Consider the following 11,664-nt stretch of genomic DNA (forward strand, 5'->3'; position numbering starts at 1 on the left):
GTTTTCTGGGGGGTGGGGGAGATTAGAATTCAAAATATGGGTGCCCCACCAGAAGTGATCTTTGCAGGAATAGGCAAAGATTAAGGGGCTTCTGGTGACAATCTGGGAACATCCTTTCTGAAATTTTTATTTCTTACTAGAAATCATACCATACATGGAATCAAATTAAGTGACAATTGCCTTCACACATATTTCCTGTTATACATCACAGTTTATCAGGCACATCTTGATTCTGCATTTACACATTTTAGTATTTTGTATGTAGTAATTTACATAATCGTGATTAAATCTCACCCTATCAAGACCCTTTATACACTGAACTTTTTCAGTCTACAACATATTATAGTCTGTTCCCACCTCTCTACAAGATCCATAACCCTTCTACATTTTTATAACTTTAATATTGGATTAGTGCAATTCTCTCCTTCACTTTACAAGTTGTTAATGAATCGGTGATCCTTGCTACACCATTCAGAAACTCATTTGACATCTCTCAACTAGTCACTGCACAATGCATAATTACTCTGTTTAATTTTAATCCCATTTTGTATCCATTTGACAGCAGTTTTATCAAATATGCATTTCATTAGTTTTCTGGAAAAAAAACCACTACTATGTCCATTATTAAGTGTGCTGCATGTCCTTTATGTTGTATAAGCTTATCAAAGAAAAATATTAATAGAGTCTGGTATAATCAATCATTGACAAACCCATTCTGCCAATTATCCATATTCCTACAGGTACTTTTGAACGGATTAATTTATTAATGATGCTATATCTTAAGTCAATACCAATGGTTTAGTCCCATTATAGTACAATCCATTATATTAACTATTGGTTTATCATTCCCCAGGTTCCTCAAAATTGTCCTCTATTCAATAGTAATGTGCTAGGTTACCAATTATTCTGATATTATTCTAGATCTTCATTCTAAACTAAGTATGGCTGGTTAACGTATTCTGAAATTTTTCTTGAAAATAGTCATGATAGCAGTATAACAGGTTCAATGCTGGTAACAAGAATAGTCTTTTACATGCATTCTACACTGTATGACTTGGAAACATTTTAAGAATTCCCTACCCTTAGTTCATCAGATATGTATAGTTCATTAGCAATAAAGATTTCAAAATTATATATTTTAGAACTCAACCAGTAAGGTGGGTATAATGAATAAACAGTGGCATCCCCCAAATAATTTCCATTACAGTAATATTAAGACCAGGCTAGCCTGATCTCATCAGGGTCAACCCTTTTTTGTACTTGGATAGGAGACCACCAATGAAAGCTAGGGTTGCTACACAGAGGCAGTCACTAGTAAGCCACCTTTGAATGTCTCTTGCCTTGAAAACCATATGGGGTTGCCATAAGCTGATTGCAACTTGATGTCAAATAACCTTCCAAACAGTAGGTAACCAGCTGCCTTCTCAAAGAGCAATAGGCCTCCTTAGAGGTTGCAAAATCTGAAGAATTTCAGACTTAAACAGTTCTGTGAAAAACTAGCACATAAAAATTTCTACATAGGCTCATACCTAAATGAGGATGGCAAAACACTTTCCCAGCCCTATTCTTGCTCCAACATAGATGCTCTGCTTAGTTGCAAGCTCTCTGTCGATGACAGCCCTCTATGTATCATATGGTAATGAGTAGGGTTGTGCATATCGATATACCCGAACTGAAAATAAATCTGAAATTAGCTGTTTCAGCAATATTCAGGTTTTAGGTTGACCAAATACCAAAACCTGAGAATCTGCCCAAAGCCGAATACACAATTCCCGAAAAACCCTAATAATTATTTGGCTTTTTCAGGTTTCAGCTATTCGCCTTCTGCAGATTCTCCATTTCGTGGCCCTTGTTGCGTTTAAAAGAGAGTTATCTCCTTTCTTCGTAATCCTGTCCCCTGGCTGGTTTCCAGTGAAGCAGGAGGGAGGAAGCAGGCATCTTGGAGTGGCCAACAGGAAGGCTCACTGGAGCTTTCCATGTGGCCAATGGCAGCAATGCATTTTGCATTGCTGCAAAGCCAGCTGGTACAGTCTACCTGGATTGCAACACAGGACAACCTAGAGATGGGGAGGGAGGAGGGCCAGGGATTCTCAGTGGCCAGTAGGAATCCAGGTAAGGAAGAACAGTGTTCTTTCACCTATCCCAGAAGGTGTTTTTTGGCTGGAATTATTTTGGCTTGGCCAAAGGCTAAAAAAGCAGGTCTGGTTCCCAGACCAGGCCATTCCTCAAAGAGGTTTGAGAGAGTTTGGTGACAAAGCTTGGCTTTAGCTCCTGCTGCCTGATTCTCCCTCTGGGTCCTGGTGCTCAACCTGACCTAATGGATTACAACCTGCTGCTTGGATTGGATTCCTGCTTGCCTGATGCCTGGAGGAGAAAACATCAAAAGGTTTATTTTCCTTTTAAACCAGTTGTTGTATTTGAGGCTTATTTTCTAAATTATTTTCTAAATTTTGCTAGAAGCCAGCAGACCTTGGCCTATTGGTTGTTGTTGGTGGGGGTGTTGCTAGTTTGAGGGGTTTATTTTATTATTTTGGGTGGAAGGACCTGGTGGAAGGACCTAAACCCATCAGCTCCCTTCCCTCCAAGCCTGCTGATTCCCACGATGGCTCTCATTGTTCTTTTCCTCCCTCCGCGCCATCCCCGGTGGAGGGTTGCTGCTGGGCTTCCTCCACCGAAGCGCCCTGGATGGCGCTGCCTGGTTCCAGATACACATCCTCCACCATCCCCGCTCCCGGCGCAGCGAGAGGGAGGCGGCTGCTTGCCTCGCCAGCCCTTCGGCACAGCCCGCCGTCCCACTTGCAAAACCCTCCCGCCTCGGCCCGAGAGGAATCCCTGGGGCGACGGCCATGCACGCAGCAGGCAGACCCCCCACACCTGGCGTAACGTGTGAACGTGCCCCACCCTTCCCCAAATGAATGGAGAGGCCAGCGCCTTGGAGGGGAAGAACCAGGGGATGCTGGACTGCAACAAGCGGTCCCCGCCCAGCCCGGGGGCCACTAGGCTGCTACACTCACCGCCGGTCTGCCTACCGCCACCGCCATGCTCCCGCCGGTCCGCCTCCCTCCCCAGCCACTCCGGGTGCCGCTCGCCCGCTTTGGAGACTCCGAAGCGCAGGGTGGGACAGAAGGCAGCGCCCCTGGCCCGCTCTTCCCCGCGTCCCCGCCCTGCCCCGCACCTACCTCGGCCGCAGCCGACTCACCATGGCTCCTCGCCCTCTGGCTCCAGGGGGCGTGCTTCCCCAGCCCTTCCTCCGGCCAGCTGGCCCAGCCTGCCCAGGCTGCAACCCCTGGCAGAAGGCCGCGAGCCAGGGGGGAGCAGAGGTGAGGCGACAGCCACCCGCCCGCTCGCCGGCCGCTCGCTGCCTTCACCTGCAGGGAGGAGCCGCAGTGCGCCGCCTCCTCCTCCTCCTCCTCAAGAGCCACACTCAAGGGGCCAAAGAGCTGCATGCCACATTTTGCCGACCCCTGGTCTAAACTATGGTTCCAGACAATGTAACAAACACAGACACTCTTAATCCTCCCATGTTACCAGGTAATACCTTCACACACTCTCCCAACAACAGAAATTCATAAAACAAGCATTTATCAAAGCAAATCAGGAACTGTGTGATTGTCTTTGAAGAGATCAATCTGTGAGCATCTGAAGGACAACTTGGTGATCCAGGGAAGTCAGCATGGATTTGTCCCCAACAGGTCCAGCCAGACCAATCTCATTTCTTTCTTTGGTTGAGTGACAAGCTTACTGGAACAAGGGAATGCAGTCGATATTGTTTACTTGGATTTCGGTAAAGCTTTTGACAGGGTTCCCCATGATGTTCTGATGGGTAAACTAGAGGACTGTGGCCTGGACTCTAGGATAGTTAGGTGGATAGGGAACTGTTTGGAGAACTGCACTCAAAGATAGGGCTGTCAAAAAAAAAATTCGGTACAGTTCGGATTTGGCCAAATTTGACTCTTGTGGGTTCGGTACGTGCCGAAGTCCGAACTCCCCCGCTTCGGATCCCCGGTAATTCGGGGAGATCCGGAGTTCGGGGGAAAATTCGGCCCCAGCGCGCCTTCAGAGGGATTCCCTGAAGGCGCGCGGGGGCCCTTTAAACTGATCTGCGCCTCCCAGCTGGGAGGTGCAGATCAGTTTAAAGGGCAGCCCGCCCCCCTTCAGCGGGCTCCGCTGGAGAGGCTCGGGCTGTCCTTTAAACTGATCTGAGCCTCCCAGCTGGGAGGCGCAGATCAGTTTAAAGGGCAGCCCGCACCTTTCAGCGGGCTCCGCTGGAGAGGCTCGGGCTGTCCTTTAAACTGATCTGTGCCTCCCGGCCGGGAGGCTCACATCAGTTTAAAGGGCAGCCCGAGCCTCTCCAGTGGAGCCCGCTGAAGGGGGGCGGGCTGCCCTTTAAACTGATCTGTGCCTCCCGCTTCCCGGCCGGGAGGCTCAGGTCAGTTTAAAGGGCAGCCCGAGCCTCTCCAGCGGAGCCCGCTGAAAGGTGCGGGCTGCCCTTTAAACTGACCTGCGCCTCCCAGCTGGGAGGCTCAGATCAGTTTAAAGGGCAGCCCGCGCCTCTCCAGCGGAGCCCGCTGAAGGGGGGCGGGCTGCCCTTTAAACTGACCTGCGCCTCCCAGCTGGGAGGCTCAGATCAGTTTAAAGGGCAGCCCGCGCCTTTCAGCGGGCTCCCCTGAAGGGGGGCCGAATTTGCCGAATTTACTCGCGAACTCCCGAACTCGCTGAATTCGGCCCCCCCGGTTGCCCGCCAGTTTTGATCCGTCCGAACAGAAAATCACCGAATCAGGGGAAATTCGGTTGATTTTCAGTTCGGACCGAACCGAATTGACAGCCCTACTCAAAGAGCAGTTGTCAATGGCATTTCATCTGAATGGAGAAAGGTGTCCAGTGGGGTGCCACAGGGCTTGGTTCTAGGCCCAGTAGTTTTCAATATTTTTATAAATGATCTGGATGAGGGTGTGGAGGGACTACTCATTAAATTTGCAGATGACACCAAAGTGGGAGGAACAATGAATACACCAGAAAATAGAGATAGACGTCAACACGTTCTGAACACACTGGAAAAGTGGGTAGATATGAACAAGATACAATTCAACAAGGATAAGTGCCGATTTCTACATCTGGATAACAAAAATGAGGAACATGCATACTGGATGGGGGATACACTTCTTGGTAGCACTGTGGGTGAAAAGATCTTGGGATACGGGTGGAACATAAGTTAAATATGACTAGCCAGTGTGATGCAGCAACAAAAAAAGCTAATGCGATCTTGGGGTGTATCAACAGAGGCATAACATCCAAATTACAAGATGTCATAGTTCCGCTGTACACTGCATTGGTCAGGCCGCACCTGGAGTATTGTGTGCAGTTCTGGAGGCCTCATTTCAAAAAGAATGTGGATAGAATGAAGCGGGTGCAGAGGTGAGAGACAAGGATGACCAAGTCCTATGAGGAAAGGCTGATGGAGTTGGGAATCTTCAGTTTGGAAAGGTGAGGTTGAGGACGAATATGATTGCTCTCCTTAAGTATTTGAAGGGCTGTCACTTAGAGGAGGGTAGGGAGCTGTTCCTGATGGCAACAAAGGATAGGTCTCGTGATAACGGGTTTAAACTGTGGGTGGAAAGGTATCGGCGGGATATCAGGAAAAATATTTTTACAGTAAGAGGTCTTCAACAGTGGAATCAGCTACCTAGGGAGGTGGTGAGCTCCCCCTCACTGGCAGTCTTTAAGCAGAGGCTGGACAAAAACGTGTCAGGGATGCGCTGATCCTGCATTAAGCATGGGGTTGGACTAGATGGCCTGTATGGCCCCTTCCAACACTATGATTCAATGATTCTATTACCCTGGCTTCACAAACTAACTGTACATAACATAAATAATGGCTTTGTTTTATGATTGAAATTAGCGAATGAAAGAAGACTTTCCGGTTCTCTGGTACTCTCTGGTAAGGTCACCAAAGCCTCAGCCCAAATATTTTGTCATACTTTTTCATTTAGAGCAGGCATTTCATTGCCACAACTTAACTGCCACTCTTTTCTCTACCTCTTTTGGCATAATACTAAGTATTTATATAGCTAATGTCAAGTATTAAAAGGTTACTTTTTATACAGTGTAGCATAGTGCAGCAAATTGTGCTTCCTGCAGTATAATAAGATAAAAAAACAGGAACCTTTTCAAAACAGCCTATAAAAAAGTGCAACAGCACAAAAGGGGAATAAAATACAGTATACAAATAAATCCAATAACACCTCAGAAGAAAACATGAATGAGAAAAATGCAGCTATTTTATATTTTTCTCATTCATGTTTTCTTACAAGTAGTTATTGGGTTTCTTTGTATCCTGTATCCTGGTGTATGTATTTCTCTCATATGATTGCATTCACTTTCTAAATAAACTTTCCATTCATTTTTTCATCATTAGTGGGTTTTGCCCATTTTTGTGCTTCCCACAATATACCATGGCATTAGTTTCTCTCATAAAAGTGGGATTACACCCTCTTTGTCCACAGAGAAGTAGATTTATAAGACATTTCTGTAAAAAAACATTCAGATTTAATTTTCTTTCCTAATGGCACAGAATTTGTTGGAAAAAATTGGGGAGAGCTACAAAAGGCATGAAACCAAAACTCGTTCCTATTCCTTTCCCTGTTATTTTCTCTGTTATAATAATTATTTAACAAGATATAACATTTTAGCCAATTATAAACACAAATGAGTCACTGGCTTCATTGCATGTCAAGGATAGATTAATTCATGGCCTCAGGAATTTAAAATATATATTTTGCCTGGAATGTTTTTTAAAATGCCTTTCATCCTGTACCTCTATGGGTTCTTCCCAACTGTATTATGGACTCAAATTCTGACTGCAGCCCTTAAGTAAGTTGCTCAAGTGTATGTACAAGTTGTTCAAAAGAAAATCCTGGTTTATTTCATGGGACTTTCAAAGTCAGCATGCACTGAAATAAATAGGATTTACTTCCAATTATTGAATTGGGATATAAGTTCCACTACACAAATTTCTTAAACTTCCATTAAACTAACTTAGTCCTATTAACTTCTAAGGTCTGAAATAATGTAACTATTAAATACTGTACAGCTGCATTTATACAAATGCTATGACACACTTTTTTCATATAATTGGGTTGCAAAAGTGCCATCCTAAGCAGGTCTACTCAGAATCCTACTAAGGTCTATTCAATGAGGCTTACTCCCAGGAAAGCATTCCTAGGATTGTGCTGATAGTTGTTAATGTTCAATATGGTTATGGGCATAAGGAATTTGGATCTTCAAACATTATAAGCGCCATTACTATTATGATCTTAGAGAGGGGTGCAGTTCTCTGAATCAGCAGCCCCTGGCTACATTCAAGGTAGCAGGTGCGTTCTTTGCTTTTGAAAACTGAAAAAATGCATGAATGTGGATATTTATATTTCCCCAGTCAAGAGGCAGTGGAAACATTCAGCCATATATCACCTAGCTTTGGTAACAGTTTGCGTTATTTTGAAATGTTGTTCTAATGATCTAGTGTTCACAAAATGTGATGGCTGTCTCCTCAGAGAATATGGCCAATCAGCTCATGAATGCTTAAACTGGACAGAGGATTATTACGATGAGAACTTAAAATATGTTTGCTGTAATCTTAATTTTGGACCTGTGCTTTAGATCATTTCTGTGATAGGGTGTTCTATGTTTTAGCATGAACCAAAATCATATAATGCTGGCCAATTTGGTCAGGTCTGTCTACACAGCATCACATCCAGATACGTGTTTGAGAGAACTTTCTAAGAAATGTCAGGCTGAGTTTTACCCTTATTGAGCAATTTCTGTACAAAACATTTCAAGACCATAATTATGCTGCAACCTTCTTGCCAAAAAAAAAAAGTCTTCACATGTATAAAATGTAAAAAAAAGCAACAATATGCTTTGTATAAATTAAATTAAAAAGAACTGACCCCATTTAATCTGAAAGGCTAACCACACTGTCAGAGCTATGCCCTACCAGGAAAAGTCCACATTTTCAAGCTGTAAAGAGGAGGGGGGATGCTAGGAGCCAGTGTATACAAATAAGCCAGACAGAGAAAAGCATGTACAGAATATTGTGGAATTCAGTTTTCCCTTTGATCAGCCCTATGTTTAAGGGAGACAAGATGTTAGTTTAAGTATACAATTAAGTCTTGTGCAGAACAATTAGTTTCCTGGAAAATTTAGTTACAGATTATAGTCCTGTGAGTGACCTTTTAAACAGAAAGAATGTCAGCTGTTTCTATGCCATACATCAAAGTATCAATTATTTACATTCAGTCTCTGCTTTAGTAATATAAAGGAGCTAGGCAGAATTTTTTTTTTACTATCTAGATGCCAATATTAGAGGGAGCATTTAGGGGACAGTTATTTTAGAACATTGAAATATAGAATCATACAATCATAGAGTTGGAAGGGACCACCAGGGTCATCTAGTCCAACACCATGCACAATGCAGGAAATTCACAACTACCTCCCCCCCACACCCCCAGTGACCCCTACTCCATGCCCAGAAGATGGCCATAGGACTTTACAATGCCACCAGACATAGGGCCGATGATCTTAAAAGATGGGAGTTTGAAGTAAGGGCAATTTGGGAACATTAACGGTGTCATTTAAACCCCATAGATGAGTCTGTGGGGGACTTTCTTAAAGCAGCACAGTACCCTGACCCTCTGGGTCCTAGAGAGGGGCTGTTTGGGGGCAGGACTAACGCCATCACCCTGTACTACAAAGCAGGTGAAGGAGAACAGATACACTACTACGAAAATTGCAATAGGGGAGTGTCAGAAGGAAGGGGAGTCAACCCACATGCTGAAACATGCACCAGCAAGCGTTCAGAATTGCCGAGATGCTTTACTTTTGGGACAAAACTGGGATTGGAAAACCAGGGGAAGTTTCACAACGGAAGTGGGTTGGACCCGCAGGCAGGAGTCAATCACGCTTTATGACAACGGAGATTCGCTACATGCGCAGGAGAATCACAAGACAAAACAGCCATGCGTTATCACCCTCTGTCTTTGGCTTTAGCCTCTATGTTTAGCTTTTTTCCCCCAAAGTCTCTCAGATGCTCTAGTAAAAAAGGTTCTCTCCTGTATTTTGGATAGAAAAAAACCACCTGTCCCCTTGCAAAAACACAGGAAAAGGTAACGTTCACACCAAACACCATTCCCTGAAAACTCACCTCCCCCCACCAGTGAACAAAATTGTTATCATCTCATCCCATTTCATAAAGCTACATCTTGTGGGAGAGGCAGAGGGGGGAAAGAAGTGTGCTGAGTGGGGAGAGGAAGCTGAGCGAGAGGGGAGAAAATGAAAAGGGGATGGGACTAAGACCTGTCAATTTTTTGATGAGAAAAAGAGTAGGCCCTATCTCTTCTTGCCTTATTCCTAAAGAACTGCCAAGGGATAGTGATTTCACTCCTCAAAACAATGAGATGTTCTCTACAGGCATAATTTCATCTCACACTGCTGCAGTAGTGGGAAAACACTACACTTACCATATGTGTTTATAATTAAAAGCTGGCTTTCTCCAGAAATTCAGGGCAGCTAACTAAGTGTCAACATGGCAGAAAGAATACAACAAAAGCATAAGAACTTAAACCACCAATACCAATCGAGATGCAGCCAGCATCCTTTACAATCTTTCTGCAGTCCTCACATCAGACATAAAGAATAGCTTCTACAAAAAGCCCTCTGAAAGAAAAATAGGCAGTGAGGAGGAACTCTGAACCTGCTCTGGAAGGCCATCCCAAAGAATTGGCCCAACGATCACAGAAAAACCTTGCTTAAATGGAGAAAGAATGAATAACTTTATGAGAGGGCACTGTGAGCAGAAGCTGAAATCTACTAACTTGCTGCTTTGGGAAGTTAAGGATTTCCATTCAGGTTGTAACCTAATATTACAGTTGCAATATAATGTGATATTGATCTTATGTTATACAACAGTCAGTGGGTTCTTTCTACTGAAACATGAACAATAATGCAGGGCAGAAGTAGGACTCATCCTTTTTTCTGACATAAATCTTGTGCTTTAACATCTGAAAAAATGGGTATGGGGACAGTTGGTTACAATCAATGCTTTGGGACTAGGCATATTACAGGCCAAAACTAAGCCTCAGTAGGGTTGCCAACAGGCCTGGAGAAATGTACCAGCCTCAGTAGGGTTGCCAACAGGCCTGGAGAAACGTACCAGGAAAACATTCAACTGCCCATCTTCACACACTAAGCCTCTATTAAAAGAACGGGACATTTTTGGCAGTCCTAAACCCCAGATGTCGATGCATCACACTAACTGGTGTCCTATGTTTGCTCAGCACAGGGGAAAATACAAAGTAAAGATCCAGCTCCAAGATGCTTTGAGCATATCCATTGCAATGGAGTTCATAACAACCTCATCACAATCTACTAATAATGGAACGGCAAGACAATCACATATGTCAGCCATACCTGGAAGCAGCCAGCTAGTAAATGCCAATGGCAACACACCTTCCTCACAGCCAACATGCGAAGCACCACAAGGGAGGGCACGTACTCCATTCGCACTGTAGGTGGCACCATGGCATGACCATTAGGAGCCTTGGAGCAAACACAATCCAGGGAACTCTGCAGAAGTAAGTTCAAATCACCTTCTGCAGCCATAGTTTGTTTTGTCAGGTAAATACAGAGGGAAGTAACCATGGCCATCCCTAGTACATCTCTCACATACCTCCAGAATTCTCCTGGCAAGTCCAAGACCTCTGTCATCTGAGGATTAAATATTGGGGAGGGTGGGGGCTAAGGAGCACAGATCCTTTTGCCACAAAAGGGGAAGGGCAGTCACTACTGAAGCAACAGGAGAATGCATAACTGCACATTCACAGAAAGCATTCCTGTCATCTCGCCAATAGTTCACTGGAGAAAAGCACAAATGTGGAAAACAGGAGGTATGGGTTCAAATCCCACCAAGGGGTGTGAGTGTCAATAATGCAAACCTCAATCCCATCAGCAGCAAAACAGAAGGAAAAGGTCAAAGTAGAATTCACACTCCACATACTCTTGAGCAGTCCTCTTTCCTCTTATCCAACCCAGCGCACAACATGGGGCACTAAGAATACTCTAGGAGATCTGGCATCAGCACCAGCCCTATATTCAGAAAGGAAGGGAAGACTAAGAGAAAGACAGTGGAAAGGTTGGTACAACATACTCAGGTTCTTGATTCAAACCCAAGCTACCAGTTTCCCCTAGGACTTCTAAACATAGCTGAGATGTTGCACTGTCAAAAGTAATCACAATCACTGAGGCTGGTCTAGGAGGGAGTGTCCCATCCCTCACTGCAATTAGCCCTCCTTTCCTATGCCTCCGGCTTGCATTTGCCCCTCTCCTTGAGCTGTGGTGGCCCTGGCAAGGAGGGGGTGGCGTCTAGTTTCTGATAGCCCCAATGCGGATGGGCCCCCCAGGCCATTGGTACACTGGGACTCTTTCCAGTGGCCTTAACAGCTAATCCGTCCATGATGCTCTGGCACACCCATTCCTGCCCAGTTCTACAGAGGTACGGGACCTACCACATGCTTCCCATTCCCTAAAGGTTTTGATGTGATTTATTTACCTGCTTTGAAATGGAGTTCTGCCTGGCATTCCCTTTCTCTATTTTGATTTCTCCTTGACAGC

This window comes from Euleptes europaea, chromosome 10 (genome assembly GCF_029931775.1).
Source record: "Euleptes europaea isolate rEulEur1 chromosome 10, rEulEur1.hap1, whole genome shotgun sequence".
Taxonomy (NCBI): Eukaryota; Metazoa; Chordata; class Lepidosauria; order Squamata; family Sphaerodactylidae; genus Euleptes; species Euleptes europaea.